Below are 13,592 nucleotides of genomic sequence, written 5' to 3'. Positions count from 1 at the left end.
AAAAAAGTTAATTTAGAACCCTGCACGTAATGCAGTCCAAGACAACAAGTACAACACAAACTATGGCCTCAGAGTTGAGCCAACACTTGTCTGACACACAAGAAATGAACATTAATAATTACACAAAGCTATTCATTGTAATATTGTGTATTACTGTGGAGTTTCTGGTAGTAAAGTCATTTGTAGTAATGTATAATTGGAAATGAGATAAATGAGTCCTTTTGAGATTGTATGGAAGTCATCATGTGAACATTATCCCCGAATGATGAGTGACTTTATTTATGTAGCACTTTTCATACATAATAAAATGCAACACAAAGTGCTTTACAGCAGTTAAAAACATTATAAACGAAAACAGAACAACAGAGAAAACTCATCCCTCCCACCCTTTGTATGTACTTATACACACCCACAACTACATGCATACACACACACACACACACACACACGCACACACACGCACACACATACGCATATGCATACACACACACACAGACATTCTCACCACAGACAGTAGCGCGACATGGCAAGGCACTGATGGTTGAGGAAAATGCCACCTTTGGGGCTCTCCACACTGAGAGGAGTCATTGCAGACTATGACCACGGGGGGGCCGGCACCCGGGCCTCAGGGAGGACCTCAGGGTCCGCGAGGGCTGATACAGTAAAAGCAGGTCAGATAAGTAAGAGGGCGCAAGGCTGTTAAGACATTTGAAAACTAGTAAAAGAACCTTAAAATCGATCCTGAAGCCGACAGGGAGCCAATTCAGTGACTCTAAAACTGGTGTAATGTGGGCTCGCCTTCTGGTCTTCATCAGCACGTGTGCGGCTGAGTTTTGCAGTAATTGGAGGTTTGCAATACTCATTTTGGGAAGACCAGAGGCATTACCGTAATCTAAACGACAGGAAATAAAAGCATGCATTAGCACCTCTGTGCTGGCCTGAGAGAGAAACGGGCGGACTCTGGCTATGTTCTTAAGATGATAGAAGCCCATTTTTGTTTTATTTTTGATATGTGGGATAAGGTTGTATGCCAGGAAAAGTTCTCTTGTCCGGCCTAACACTAAAAACAGTTAAAGTGCCCAAGACTTAAAAATTAAAGAGCTAAGAAAGGCTAAAAGTCCAACTCTCAAACTCAGTTAAAAGGCTAAAAGACCAAGTCTTAAGACTCAACACAAAGAGATACTTTTCACTGTATTGCACACAGATATTCCTATTCAGAAAATACACTTCTTAAACATGTAAGTTATTATAATGTGTCAATGTTCGCAAAATCCCCTGGAATTCATTTCTGTTGGCTTAATGCAAGTCAGTCCAGCAAGACGGAAAAAAGGGAAAATGAAGATATAATAGTCATTTATTTCACTGCATATTCACATTATTTGAAAGAATACTGCCCAGCTCCCATATCTGCTTTCCTGAAGCTACCACATGTGAATGGAAATGTATTATGGATTTGAAACATCACAGTAAAGAGAAGAACTCAATTTAGAAAACCACTTAGTTGATCTTGACAAACAAGTAGCCAATAATCCCTCAGCAACTCTGCTCAAGACAGCGAAACCATTCAGCTCTGATCTAACTCCTGAACTGCAAGTACGGGACACAAGCCAGAACAACCCTCACTCCAGGATGAAGCTGGAAGAAACCATTATGAGAAATGTTAGCAGAGAAGAGATAATGAAAAACTTTCATAAAATATTCTGTACGTCGGAGTTCACTGCGCCCCTGAACTGTGTATGAGGATTTCTTGGAAAAGCTTAAACTTCCTTCCAGATAAGACCGCTCTTGGAAGACCAGTAACCAGTGAGGAGATCATAAATGCAATTAATTTCCTGCAGAGTGGAAAAGCCCTCGGACCAGATGGATATGGCCCTGAGTTTTATAAAATATTCCAGGATTCATTACAGGGTCCTTTGTTAAATATGTCCCTACACTGGAGAAAGGTTCTCTTCCATGCTCCCTGTAGACAGCAAATATATCGTTAACTCTTAAGACAAATCCCGACAGATGTATCCAAGCCAATAACTGTAGATCACAGAATTCTCTTTAAACTGTTAGCAAAAAGACTCAAGGGTTTCCTGTCTCTCTTAATTAGACAGCTTTTATTAAAAAATACCAACATGAGGAAATTGCTCAGCGTCATCCAGCACATGAACACTAATCAGACACAATGTCTTATCATCTCACTCGATACTGAGAAGGTCTTTGATTGCGTGGCCTCATTTCTTTATCATGATAGATTTGGCCTTGGGGAGGGTTTTTTTTAATGACATGAAGCTCATGTATTTTTCACCCAGGGCCAGTGTACTTGTAAATGGTGTTAAGTTGTCAGGGTTCAAGTTGGAGAGATCTATTTGTCAGAGGGACCCTATGCCACGGTTTGTTTTTGCAGTGGCCACTGAACAGCCAGCAGGGGCCATTGGAAATCACAGCAGTGAAGCAGGTTTCCAAATAAGATCTACCACATTTAAGGTTGCATTATATGCGGATGATGTTTTGCTGCTTATCACCAACACAAAGGAATCCATACTGTCCTTAATGTCATGTATACAAATATTTGGGTCCCTCTCGGGATATAAGGAGCTTTGATAAATCAATGGCTTTGCCAGTTGGATATGGTAAGAATGTGACCTTTCATTTTCCTGGTCTACTTCAGGTATCTTTTTATGTATCTATTTAGGGATTACCATAAATCTAAATATTAGATAGATATTAGAATTTATTGAGACTAAATTATCACAAAGTACATAAAGGCATCAGAAACGATCTTATCAGCAGGATGGATTTGCTGATTTCATGGATGGGTAGAAATATTTAATAAATCTTAATGTGTCACCTTGCTCTATCATATGCAGATGTTATCAGTTAATATCTGCAAGAAAATAGCAAAACAGATTAAAAAAGACTTTTCACAGTTCATTTGGCATGGGAAAAACCCTGCATTAATAATGAAAATCTTACAGTTATCAAAAGACAGAGGAGGTTCAGCATTATATTTGATAAGTAGGCCTGCCACAGTAGACCTTTCCATGAGTGGGGTCAATACTGTACAAAAGGAAGAGAGCACCCACTTCAGTTGCAGGGTGGCATTCTTTTTGGATTACCTGTGAAGCTCACTAGGAAAAAGAAATCTCATTCTAATTCAAGGGGTAACCCAGTACTTTGAAATCTATCAAGACCTGGTGAGATACGAATAGATCTATTGGTAGAGAGGATACTTTTTCATACCTGACCCCACTCATGGTTAATGGGGACTTCTCAGTTGGCATTATCAGTGCTGTATTTCATTCCTGGCATGAAGAAGGAGAGAGAGTCATAACTTGTTTGATGATAGCAATGTTCTCATGTCCTTTCCACAAGTTCAAAACACTTTTAGACCTCAACAAAAATTCATTTTTGCTCATCTCCAAGTCTGCGACTTTATTAATATAAATGTCAAGCTAACAGAAGACACAATCCTACTGAGACCAACTGAGAAGTTCATCATTAATTCCACATTAGACCAAGGTAGGCTTGTTAAATGATGGGAAGAAGTCCTTCAGTATCTATGATGAAGACTCTTGGGGAGGGTGGATTTGGGCCAGCCACTCTTTATTCCTGAGTAATAAATTCAAGGAAATATATTATAGCGTATTTCACAAACGGCACAGGACACCTCATGTTATGTACAAAATACATCCTTCTAGATCATCATTGTGTCTTACATGTAATTTTACAACTGGGACATATGGATATTGCCATCGGGGGTTGTCCAAGAATATCTAAGTTCTGGTCATGCATGACTAATGACATTAGTGCAACATTAAAACACAGGATTTGTAGCAATCCAGGACAGTCATGGACTTTAGAAGTCAATGTTTTTGAACAAACTTCCTTTTCTGGACAGAAAACGTATATTATTTCATTGGATTCATAAAAGAAACTCCTAATCTAACTTTTTTTTCCATTGAGGAGGCTTGGTGCCAAGTTAAAGGGAAATGACAACAGCTTGTGTAAACATATGGTAACCTCTAATAATGAAACCAAAGCAAATGATTATTGGTCCACGGTCCAAACTGCGCTCTGTATGATGCTGGGCCCAGAAGGAAATTAGTGACCATCTCATTCTCAAGCAGCCATAAATCCCTGAAAGTTACTATGAAAGTTGCTCTCCATGGGAAAAAAATGCTTTTCTTTCATCTCTCATTGACTATTTTAACCCTCTGTACTCTGATCTCAGAGAAAAAAAAACCCTTTCGTACCCACATTTAGTTCTGAATGCAGCAAAGCTTCTGATTTACTACCTTACACTGATTTACAACTGATTTTAGAGGTAACTTTTCAGATTTTAATAACATTGCAGCAAAGAAAAAAGCTTGTATCGCTTAGCTGATCAGTCACTGTGAACAAAGATATAATCTCAGATCTACAGACAAAGCTTTTGTGACTGTTCCCAGTTGTAGACTGAAACTAAAATGTGCTAAAATTTTTATTTTGTAATTTACAGATTGGTCTCTGAGACCACTCACCTCTTCTAATGAGGTTTCGTTGCTGTTTTTGTGGAAATAATTATGTGACTTTGTTTTGTAAGGTGCTTCAAGTAAAGCTTATTTTCACACGCCTATGTTTGTGCACAGAGTGCTAATAGCCAACAGACCGACAAGAATTCAAAATTATTGCAAGGCTGTCCATCACTCTGCCCTGAGCTATAATTAATGTGTGGTGGCCTGGATAGCCTGTGATTGAGGGGGCCAGTTTAAGCCAGCAGAGTCTTTATCTTGATGAAAGCTACTCTAGCAGTGGATATTTAATTGCTCAAAGTAGTGTTCCAGAGGTGAACCAATTAATAGAGGAAATTTTACATTGGCACCTAGGAAACAAGTTCAACAGGGTAATACCAGACTTTTTTTTCATTGCCATGGCCATTATCACTTAACATTTACACTGAGGCAAAGCAGAAGTTGTCATAGTCAGTGTATAAAGGTGTATTTCAGCACGTCTGTGCCAGTGGATATAGCATTTCTCCCTGTTTAATAATTGAAAATATCATATAAGGTAGCACAAAGCCTCAGGTTACAGCTGCATCTTGTGTGTGTTCAAGTTGTGTCAAACAGAATCAATTCTTGCACATGAATATGCTAATGTAGCAGGAAGATGCCACTGGCTGTTTCACAGTCTCATTACACCTCAGCTTCAGGAACACTAAGTCAGTCAGCAGTTTGTCTGCTGCCAGCATTGACAGTGATTGGTGTTGAGTTCAGGAGTGTCTTTAATGCATCCCAGCAGATCTTTGTAGTGACTGATAAACTTGCTCTCACCAGCTTTGTCTAATGAAGCATGGGCCAAGAACTGCCAGTGTAATTCTTCAGTACAGTCATTTTGGCAGTGATGCTACACTGTGACACTTAAATTTCTTTCAACATTCGTTGATGTTTAGAGACTAATTCTGCAATTCTTTTTTAACCCAGAAGCCAACAGAGTTTATTCCCATTTCCACCACACTGCAAGCACGGCAATACAGTTATTTTCATGTGCATACTACACATAGGCATGCAACATAAGGCTATATATAACCTTCATGCTCATCAGCTCATTTATTTATTTGCTCATGTAATTATTTATTGCCTCGTCTATTTATTTACTTGTGTACTAATTTGTTTGCATACCTATTTATCTTCTATTATATATTATTCATCTTCCACTTCCATAACCAGGTCCTGAGTTAGATTGCAGCGCGATCTGATTTTTGTGGCAACTCTCTTTTTTTTATATATAGTATATGGCTGAAGATGGTTTGGGGCAATGGACTAGTATGGGACTGATACATCTGTCAACTCCTTTCCTGCTGCCACTCTCCCTCATCTGCTCACCTGCTCTGCCAGCACTCTTCACCTGTTCGCCACGCCAATCTACTCAATCACCTGACACACACCTGGGGCTCATCACTAATCACCACTATACTTAAGCGGCTCTCACTCACTCACTCATTGCCAGATTGTTCTTAGCCCTGATGCAAAAGTCTCCAGCTATTATTCTCGGACAGATTTCTCAGTTTTGACCCAGCCTGCTCTCCTTACCTCCTGGTAAAGAAGTCTGTTTTGTGACCCTGACCAAGTCTTTCATCTTACCCTCTCTGAACCTGATCATCAGTGACACAGTTTGCTGGTTTGTAAACCAAACCACCCCTGAAGCCTGTGCTCGCTCTGAACAGAGACTCCCAAACTTCCAGGTTCAGCCAGCACTGCTTTTGGATTTTGGTAATACCTGTTACATGGGACAGTATGGTGAGAGAGGGGCTGAGTCCCTTTTCAACTATAAAGTCTCTCATCAGGCCCAAATGAACAGGTCCCTTCCTTGGGATTTGACCTGCAACGGGCCACACACACCTTCTACTGGTCAAGATCTAAAGCAAGAGAAAACAAAGACAGCAAGGCAAAGGAAGAAGGGGGGGGGGGGCAAATTGAAACAAAGTAAAACCACAATAGAGAGATAAATGAAAAGAAAGGGGGAATAAATCACAAATGGATAAATAAATAATACTCTGTCCTGACCCAGCTGTCCATGCTCATCCCAGACTTGACCAAAGAGAGAGATTTTTTTCTCTCCCTCTCTCCCTTTCTCTCTTGTCCCCTTGTGTCCTGACACACATACACCCACACATGTGTGCAGTACATTAAGAACTCAAAATGTAAGTTTTCACTTTTACTGAAGTCTCTTCCAATTACTGGAGCTTATCTGTATTTCTATGTTCTTCGTTGTTTTCTCGCTTGTCTTGTTTCGTCTCACCTCTTGTTTTTCTCTGTAAAATAACACACAAAAAAGAAAACCCACACAAAACCCAGTGCTCATATGACCCTATTGGCATGGCATTTTACACCCACGGCCCATCTGGTCCTTAAGGGTTCCATATATACCTGCAAATAGGAGGTCTTGATCCCGGAGGACTACCTCACTGCTTCACTTTATTTTCACAAGGATTGTTCAGTCCCTCCACTCCACGTGTAAAACATTTAAGTTGTTTGCAGCCATGGTCCAGATGAGTGGGTTAAACAGATTTGGGGCAAATGAGGGGAAAATGCTCACTGGGTGGTTTTGCAAAAGCAGTCCCATCTGTTTTTCTAGGTGTACAACCTCTCCTGGCCCTTTCCACTCTAAACTAAAACATTCAGCTTGACTTCACTGCAATTAATAAGAGCTTACTGTGTGTATGTTTATATGAGTTTGGATGCATGATATTATCACTAAACACTGCAAATGTTCTCTCCACCAAATATTTTAGAATGCATTAAGTCCCACACTGATATCTGTTGCTATAGAAACAAACACGAATTCCCATATGGAGGATGGTGGATGATGGAAGGGGCATACATGAGTGCGTAGGGAATGCATTTGGCTCCGAACAAAGAATTTAATCAAGAGCTTTTGCATGGCTGTCACATGCACTGTGAGGGTCACTGGGTCAAGAAGCAATCAGAGAGAATTTCCTATGAACATGCAAAGCCATGAACCAATTTGCATATTGAACAAACTAAAAGGACAACACATACTGTATGTATACTGGAAGCCCTGAGTGGGGAGCACAGTCCCATCAATCTATCCTGGTGTCCTACGTGTTGGTTAATATTCATGGTAGCTGATACACTTAGGATGGGAGTAATATCAGAACTGCCAGTAAGAATGTCCCAATCTGTGAACAAATCAGCCAGAATCAATATCATTCAAGAGTCAATCAGCAAGACTTGTTGAAAGGATGGATGGGTGATGGATGATGATAGATGGTTGGATGGATAGATGGATAGATTAATGGATGGATGGATGGATGATTGACTGACTGACTGTTTGAAAGGATGGATACATGGATGGATGATGATGGATTGATTGATTATTACTGTGATTATTTTTTCGAAAGGATGAATGGTGGATGGATGGATGGTTTGATTGAATGGATGGATAGACTGACTGTTTGAAAAGATGGATGGATGGATGGATGGACGGATGGGTGAATGGTGAGTAAATCAACGTTGAACTCAGTGAAAGGAGAGGCAAGATGATCAATTGCATGAATGTTTACATCCACTCAGGTCTCTTACTCGTTCACTGTCAATCACCCTCTGTGACGTAAGGCTCATGAAAACCCGCTTACATGAAATCAATCAAAGCTCAGCCCAGTGAGGTCTGTTTCAGTTTAAAGGTCCATGGCACAGTGCACTACACTGATGACTGCCTTGATAATTTAATCATGACTATTCCAAATGATAGACTAAAATGGTGCCTATGCTCATTATGTTGTGAATGTTAATAATGCATCCTCACTGACAGAGGTGCTCACATTGCAGAAGTGTTTCTATGCCATTTTCAGCATCCACACATAAGGACGAATAATGCATTTCACAGTGCTCTAATTATTTCCTGTCTTTGCTCCAATATTTAGTCCTCTCATTTGTGACTCTCCCTCTCTTACACACACACACACACACACACACACACACACACACACACACACACCACTCCTCAAATGGTGTTTTATAATCCCGGATCTGACGACAATTTCCTTCATTTGCAATATTGCTCTAAATTGAAATGGCAAGTGGCCATAGAGTGCATAGATTTATCTCATTAATAAACTATTATGCCTCCTCTCGGGTCTTAGATGGTTTTAAAAGAAAGTCACAGTGGCAAGAGGCAGAGTGCCTTTTAAGATCAATTTTCAGTTTCTTGTTCAAGGCAAAGGGTGAACACGCTATAAAAAATTGACAGGGAAGAAATGTGTCTTTAGGTAAAACAATTTGCATAAACCTCTCCTCCTGCCTTCCGTCTGACTCGAGTGGTTGTTTGTTTTCAAGTGTTACACTTAGTAATATATTTTTCCCTGAGGCTTTCCAATTTTCATACGGTGGCCAAAGAGAGGATTGTTTTCTGAAGTGCCTTCATATAAACTAGGACTTATTTATTTTTATCTGGATAACAAGAACAGCGAAACCAGACAGTTACACTGCTTTTTACATTAAAACACAATGGCTTATGCAAAGAGATTTGTCATTGCTGGAGACAGTAAAGGTAAGCGGATGCTGTCATGTGCTGGGTATTTCAAAAGCTTCAGAGGACCCACATGACTCAGTTTTACATATCTATCACTCCACTTTTTTGTTGGGATTCTCACCACTGAGAGATGTTGAGCAGGAAAAATGCTGTAGCAAGTCATGAAGACTGCCATGCAATGTGCAGTCACACATCCATTGAAGCAAAAGTATTATGCCTCATTAATTCTGTGGGCGAAGCAGATGTTGTCTTTAAAGCTGGCATAGACAACAACTGAACATACACAAAGCAGAAACCTCTCTTTCTGCTGCTGTGCATCACTCCTTTAAGCCCCTCCCACCAAACCCACAATGTCAAATGGCAGCAGAAAGTCAGTTGTCCTGTGAAACCTTATGTATCACAGGGCCGATTCTGCACAGGGTGAGCCTCACCGCAATTAGTCTCCTCAAAGACACCTCTCCTGGCGTTTCGTGACTCCAGCGCTGAGCACTCTGGGATTCAGAGGCAGCTTTGGTGCCATCTAACAGCAGATTGAGAGGCTAGCAAAGAGTGCACTCCAGGCTCAAAACCTATTCCCCACTGTTAGTCAGCATTCCTCCTTCCCACTATTCGATAAGAGAACCATGGCATTGATGATAATGAGCCTGAAGCTCTGTGAGTTCACACACGTTTTGTACGATACGCTGCTGTAGACAAAGGAGTTACTGGAAATGTATCACCGGTTGCAGGATATTCTGCAGATTTTTTCGACATTCTTTCGCTTTCCCTGTCTCCAGCACCTGCACAGAGCTAAAATGAAGTGTGTAGATAGGTCTGGCTATGCGAGACTAGACTTTCACCATCTGTGGAATAAAGGAATAGGAACGCCATCAATGTCAGATGACCTGGTCTTTCTAAATCCTGAAAACAGAGAGGTAGAGACCATTTGAATTACAATATACTGAAAGGTTATTATGGAATTTTTTGGCCCAATCACGCCTAACATGAACTGCCTACCACAGCTTTAAGGTTGGTCTTTCATACACCAACAAATCATCAAAACGTTGGTGGTGGTGGGCTTTGTTTCATGGAGACTGGGCAACATATCTTCCTCATGCGCTGCTGTGAGACAAATTCAACCATCCATCCATTAGCTATACCTGCTTTGCCTCTAGAGGTTTGAGGGGGGCTGGAGCTGACCCCAGCTAACACTGGCAGGTGGTGCAGTTCACCCTGGACACAAATAGGTAGAAGGGCTTTTCACACTGCGCTTAGCTCACAGCTAAGGACAGTCCTTGGCTAAGAATATGCAGTGTGAAAACCCCCATAGACAAACAACTATTCACACCCACATTCACACCTACGGCCATTGTAGTGTTGCCAATTAACCTAAACTAATGCTTTTGGACTGTGGGAGGAAAAACCCACACAAATGTGAGAACATAAAAAAATGCAGGAAAAAACAATTAAATAACACACATACCATCTCCACACACACATTATGCAGCGTTGTAGTGGATTAAAGAGCATAAGTAGAAAACATGTTGTACATGTTATTGAAAGAGGGAAAGGACGAATCAATCCAAGATTTTGATGCACAGAAGCAAAGGAATAATAATCCTCTGACTTTAATCAGTATGCGTAAAAGTAAAAAGGATAGAAAACATTTAGTTTTTGGAGGCCACAGTGTCACCAAAATCGTTTTTTTTTTTTTCCTTTCTGGGAGTGTGAATGTACAAAATATTGTAACTTGGTGCCTAAATGGTGAGAAAATACAATTTTAAAATACAGGAAAGTGTGGCACGACAGAAGCACTAAACAATATGATTTTGTGTGAATCTGCACAACAAATGTCTTGCATGGGCAGTGGGTACTTTGGAGGTACCATCAGTTTTCTGCACAGCAAAATAAATGCATGCACTTAGGCGGCAATATAATCTCCTCACAAGAGCTCATTTAACAAACACTGCATTGCCTGCCTTCGATCAATCAGTGGAGTTTTCAGAATTAATAGAACATGGGCAGTCACTATATTATGCATGACACAGGACAATCAGATAAACACTGAGGAACACACGTTGGAGAAATCAGAATAAATTAGGAGATGAAATGCGTCCCACCCATCTAATCAGCAGCATCTAGAATTTGTTTGTGTATGCTGCATCATCCCCAAAGTATGTCAGGGTCTGATTAGCAGCATGCAAGATCCACAGTCCCTACGCAACTTTATTGATAGGCACAGTGATGGATGAGCATCCAGAATTCAAACATAGTCTTTAGTATGCAGACACTGCACACCGAATATTGGAGCATCTTGGTGTATCCTGCTATAGAATTAGACTTGATGATTAATTCTTTCTTTTACAACACTGGATCCTGACAGCCTCCAAAATCACAGAGCCAACATCAAAGAAGCCGAGGCTGCGGCACGACGTCCTTTTCCACAGAGAACCAAAACTGCATGTTTGACCCAGTTTTCTTTTACTCGTCAGGAGTCGGTTTTCGAAAGCGGCTTTTCAAAGGAACATCACAGCCAAGTGGGCCGACAACAGCCACCAGTTAAAAGACACATTCTGAAGTGATAAATGCACGAGAGGCCACATCAAGTCCTTTGATTTGGGATTGACCACACCTCTTAAATACATTAGATTCAGAGTTTTGTCATTAACCCACACATTTTTCCACCTCTCCCTCCCTTCCCTTTCATCTCCTCTCTCATCTAGCTCGTCGCTGCACAGAGCTCTAACTGATGTCTCTCTCCTACCCCTCTATCTAATTATATTCTTTCTCTTTTTCACTGATTCTCCACCAGTTTCCTCTGTGTTGCCTTTATACGATGAGCAGAGAGAGCTCAGCACTGTTGAGGCGAACGAGAACAGGAGCCTGATTTCAAAGAGAAGTGCTAACATGTGTTATGAACGCCGTAATTATTCAGGTGTGGCTCTATCCCTCTCACTTCCTCTGAATACAGAGTTATCTAATTGTATAGTGTGAGACTTGTTTATGCAGTAATAAGAACATACGCATAACATGCCATTCCACATTGTACCCTAATTATCTTCTTTGTTTCTTGAGATTAGAAATTAGAGATCATCGGCTGATATAATACATAGCATCAATATTTTATTTGCAAGCTGTGATCATGGCAGGCATGTTACTGTACATACTGCTGTCAAAGTGCCTCCAATTATTGTTATGCAGCAGTAATAGGAGCATATGTTGGGAAAAAGACAATGAATATTCTCTCTTATTATCCAGAGGACTTTTGATATGATGCAAGCGCAAGGAGAAATTCTGACTAATCATGAATCTTTTCTACATTGTTAGCATCGGCTATAGCGGGCTCATGGGGGCCAATTTAGGTGATACCAAAAATAGCTGTTCACCCAGCCGCAGGAAACCAGGATGTGGGTTCCTCACTTCTTTTTTGACTCAATAGATCTACAAATAGCTCTGTATGTAATTCTATGAGTGGTGTGTAGGCTGCTGTGGAGCATTTTACTGTTAAGCTGTCTGTGGGAGCGGCTGAGATGTTTTCGCCCAATCAGCTGCTCATCAGTGAGCACGGTGGGCGATGGTGACCGAAGAGTGAAAATGTCAACATGCAAGGTGTGAATTATATATTTAACCTTAATATTCTGTGAGAGGTAGAGAGTGGCACTTGCTGCTGAGGAGTGAAGAGCTGTGAGAGATGCAGTATTTTTCTGCACGGTAATCTTATTTGGGGCTGGCGTCGGATGACATGAAGGCGCTCTCCCCACAAAGCTGCATTGAGCACCCGTGCTTTGGGTTTAGCTTTTGTGTTGGAGTGGACCTCCTCTTCACATTTCAGCGAAAACACACAGAGACAAAACCACACTGGGGAATCCCGTTATGCGCCAATGATTGGGGAACAACCTAAGAGAGAGAAACTATAATCGGAGAACAACACAGCGTCATGATTCTACTGCATAGAAGCCTACTTTTCCCTGTAAATATCTAAGGATGAAGATGTTATTAAAGAAATATGCTGACATTTTGCAGAATATTCTGATTTATTTTCTTGCAGAGAGTTAGATGATAAGATTGATACATCACCGCTCTCATGTCTGCATGCTCAAGCTACAGCCAGCACCTGGTTGGTTTACCTTAGCATTATGACTGGAAACAGCTAGCCTGGCCCTGTCCAAAGGTAACACAATCCACCTACCAGCACCTTTAAAGCTCACTAACTAGCATGTTTTATCTTGTTTGTTTAACTCGTACAAAGCCGCATTGTGCTGTTTTTACACATCTGTGTTTGTATAAATGAGTGCTGATTACTGAGCTGTAGAGGTGCTGGTAGGTGGATTTATTAGCTTTGCACAGAGCCAGGCTAGCTGTTTTCCTCTCCCTCCAGTCTTTATGATGAACTTATACTTAACATACAGACATGATGAGCAAATAAGTATATTGCCATGTCCTCCTTGACCTCCCTTTCCTCATATATATATATTTTTTTTCTTTTCTATATTCCGGGCAGGGTCAGGACGGGAGACAAAACTTCAGCCATCAAGTAGGGAGATAACATTTTGCAAAAACTATACTATACTGAATTTGAAATAATTTAAATAACC

This window comes from Chaetodon auriga, chromosome 10 (assembly GCF_051107435.1).
Source record: "Chaetodon auriga isolate fChaAug3 chromosome 10, fChaAug3.hap1, whole genome shotgun sequence".
NCBI classification, from domain to species: domain Eukaryota; kingdom Metazoa; phylum Chordata; class Actinopteri; order Chaetodontiformes; family Chaetodontidae; genus Chaetodon; species Chaetodon auriga.
Note: the sequence above shows the minus strand (reverse complement) of the source record.